The sequence below is a fragment of the Schistocerca serialis genome, chromosome 6 (genome assembly GCF_023864345.2).
Source record: "Schistocerca serialis cubense isolate TAMUIC-IGC-003099 chromosome 6, iqSchSeri2.2, whole genome shotgun sequence".
Classification (NCBI taxonomy): Eukaryota; Metazoa; Arthropoda; class Insecta; order Orthoptera; family Acrididae; genus Schistocerca; species Schistocerca serialis.
In genome coordinates, this window is record NC_064643.1 from 542,920,895 (window position 1) to 542,925,129 (window position 4,235).

Consider the following 4,235-nt stretch of genomic DNA (forward strand, 5'->3'; position numbering starts at 1 on the left):
AGATACTACCTCATTATGTTTGAGCTCACAATATGTTGTAAGATTCTACAACAAATCGACGTCAGTGATATTGGACGGTAGTTTTGTGGATCACTTTTACTACCCTTCTTGTAGACGGGTAAGACCTGTGGTTTTTTCCAAGAATTGGACACGGATTTTTGTTTGAGCGATCTATTAAAGGGCTAACTCAGCCGCAAAATTCAGCATGGAATCTGACAGGGATTCCACCGGGCTCTGTTGCTTTGTTCAATTTTAACGATTTCACTGTTTCTCAACGCCACTGATAGTAATACTTATTTCATTCATCTCTCGGTGGTACGAGTATTAAGTTAGGGCAGTTCTCCAGGGTTTTCTTTTGTAAAGGAACATTTGAGAACGGAGTTAAGCATTTCAGCTTTTGCTTTACTACGCAAACTTCAGTTTCTGCCTCATTCGCCAGGGACTGGACACTAACTTTGGTGCCACTAACAGCCTTTCATACGATCAGAATTGCTTTGGATTTTGTCAAACATCATTTGACAATATTCTGCTACGCTAGTCATTGAAGGCTTCACACATTGCTCTCTTGACAGCCAAACGCGCTTCATTCAGCATCTCTCTATGTCTAGTCCTATGGCTTTCTTGACACATGTTACACAGTAATCTCTGTTTCTTTAGACATTCTTTTTAGTGACTGTGTACCATGCAGGTTCCCTCCCATTATGAACTGTTCTACTGCGTATATATCTGTCTTGTGCATGGTCAACTATTCTTTTAAACATGAGCCGCAGTTCATCTACATCCTCCTGCCCTGGACACAAAGTTTCAAGTTACTCATTGAGATATGACACTAGTATTTTTTACCTATTTTACTGAACATATATTTATCTCTGCTTGGTTTATTTGTCCTTTTATTCTTTGGTAACCATTCATGCCACAACCATATTATGGCCACTGATACCAGTTTTGATATGGACATCCTCAAAGACGTCAGGACTATTTGTTGCCATTAGTTCCAACATATTTCCATCGTGGGTGGGGTTCCTAACTATCTGTTCTAGGTAGTTCTCAGAGAAGAGACTTAGTAATGTTTCACTCAGTGGCGGATACATATGGCGGGTGCGTGGGGCACGCACCGCCTACCTACCCCCCTCCCCCCAAACCCCAACCGTTGCGGGGTCGCCCGCATTGCCACCCGCGCCGCCCGCGCCAGTCGGCCCGCACGCTATTCGTTCATTTTTTCGTCAGTCGACTCGACTGAATCGAGTTATCGAGTAGTTGTGGTTTCCTACATGGCACGCGCTCCCGCGTCATTGCATTTCATACGTTCCTGTCAGGCACACAGATAACTAATACATACCTATGAGAAAATTCGCGGCCATTCTAGTGATCTGGATACGTTATTCTGCCTGGCATTTGTTCTAAAAAGGTTGCGAACATTATACTCTTTTGTGATTAAAAAAAGACTGATGGGAGAGATTCTTCAATACAAGCAAAAGAGCATAAACGCCCTTACAGTGCGTTGAAAATTAGTTGCGACGTTTGACGTTTGACACAGCGGAGGGGACGTGACGCCGTTGCCCAGGTAACACCAAATGCGAGCCGGCTTCCCTACCACACCGCCTGCAGTTCGGTTGGTAAAGCGCTGCAGTTGCCACGCCGTGGGTAAACAGTACGACGTGGTTTCGCACATCAGAGGTACCAAAGTTCATTAGATCTTGTTGTAAAGTGATGTTTTCTGGCGTTGAAGTGTTCTACAGTCGTCAGGTACTGTGAACCAACAACAGTGCAGGACGTCCGAAAACATCAGATTCACGATAAAGTGAACGTTCAGGAACACATTCACTGGCTGTGATAATAAATGTTCTGCTGCAGACTATTTCTCCGAATTCGACAATAATAGTGGACACTGTGTCGTACTACGCTGCTGTGATGGATAAAGCTACGACAATGCGGTGGATGAAAGCTGATATTTGGTTCTGGGTACAAAGAAATGTTCCACTGGATAAAGTTGCATGTATAAGGCGAAGCTAATGGAACTTGAAGTGCTGTAGAAGCCAAACACCCCACGGTACCAGGTCGACAACTGGCTGACGCTAAAGGATATAGTTCAATCACCCTTCGTCCGTATCAGGATAATTTAAACCCGACTGAGAATACGCTCAGTGAAGCTAAAATGCTGAAAGAAGAACCCATTGGAAATGTTACACCACAGAACAAGTCATTAGTTGTCACCCATACCAAGAAGGTGGTTGAGGAGAGATGGATTCACAAAGGACTATGACGAGTTTTGAGTAATGCTTAACTTCTCTTGTTGCCATGTTAAAATCTGCTTCTTTTGTCAAAACACAGCATACTTTACAAATAGTCATCTCACCAACATTCTAGTGCAGTTGTAATTGCGACAGAATCACGAAATAGTGTGTTATTAAACTAGTAATTGAGGGCAAGTCAGAACAACAGTTTATTAAACAGCCCATTCTCCGAATAAAATAAACGCGTAACTTCACTTAAGAAATGGCATGCAAGTTTTCAATTTAGTGGGGATATCTAGTTTTCAATTTAGTGGGGATATCTATGGCGACATGGAACAACGCGCCACAGTCATGAGTCAAAAAAATATACACATGTGCCACTCCTATTAGAAAGCATCTCGCTACCGCACAAAATTGAAGGTGGCAAAACCTAACAGTCCAAAGTATTAAAAACTACTATACCCACTACGGCTGCAAGTTCGAATCCTGCCTCGGGCATGGATGTTTGTGATGTCCTTAGGTTAGTTAGGTTTAAGTAGTTCGAAGTTCTATGGGACTGATGACCTCAGAAGTTAAGTCCCATAGTGCTCAGAGCCATTTGAACTACTATATCAATTAATATTTAGCAGGCAAAGTCACTAAAGGTACACTTTAAAAGTGGGATCAATTTAAAATCTGGTGACTAAAAGCCGAGGGCTAAACGAGACCTACATAAGACCTGACACAACTTTTTATAAGAAGATCGGGTGCATGGGTATTGCTAAAGAATATACTGCTAGTAACCAACCCACCCACCATCATCGCTTAGGATTTGACGAAGGTATCGTGGTATTCATCTCGCCAAGTTCCTCGATAGTGTAGTGTGATGGGGTATCTCCCACCATTCGTTTTCTACAATCGTCCACGGTTCACTTACTTTTCTAGACCCTCATGGCAATGACCTCGAAACCTTCGCCCACATATTTTCTACTGGGTTGAGGGCCGGTGATCGTAGAACAAATTTCAATAGTTTTATTATGTCTTGACCCTGAAACCAATCCTGAACGTCTCCGCTCTGATGGATTGACTGTGATCCTGTAAATAAATGGTTAGCTAGTTATTTTGTCTATTTATATTTAAATAATCCTGAACGTCTCTGCTCTGATGGATGGGCTGTGATCCTGTAAATAAATGGTGAACTAGTTATTTTGTCTATTTATATTTAAATAACGTATTTGTAATTGGCTCACTGTATTAGAATTTGTGTAGCGTTTAAGAATTCATTTCCGGTCGTAGCTGAAAAGTCTAAACAGTCCGGTTAGGAAGTGGTTTTCCAGTTCATCACTTTACGATAATCGTTGCCTGAAAACCACATTAAGACCAACTGGCTCAATCAGCCACAAACGATGTGGCATCGAAATGAGATACAGAAAACAGTGGTTAGTTTGAACTTCAGCGTTGCGAAAATGCTGAGCAAATGAATACCCTCGATCGAGTGAAAGGCACCAAATACACAAGAAAATTTAAAAAATATGTGTACTATCAGCAATGTAATGTTATCATAAACTATTTTTATGAGATGTCCGCCTCGATAGCTGAGTGGTGCCGGCACGGTAGCTCAGCGTGTTCGGTCAGAGGGCCGATTGTCCTCTGTAATAAAAAAAGCTGAGTAAAGCAATCAACGTCCAACTTGAACGGATGTCATGTGACGTCCACCCAGATCAACAAAAAAAAAAAAAAAAAAAAAAAAAAAAGAAAAGTGGTCAGCGCGACGGAATGCCATGCAAATGCCGGGTGTGGTAACAATGAGGGTAACAAAGCAGTAATGGAGAAATTAAATGATGTTTTAGTTGTTGATGAATCTCCTGGGCTGTATGGCCATGGCCAAAGAAACTTTTCAGTTCCTCACCTTTTTTCCAGAGTTGTGCTGGACAGCTTCGAAGGTGCCCCTGTCAACGTTGAGTCTTGCTGTCTGTATAATGTTTCTCCAGAATCAGAATTTGCTGAGGAAGATGAGAGTGT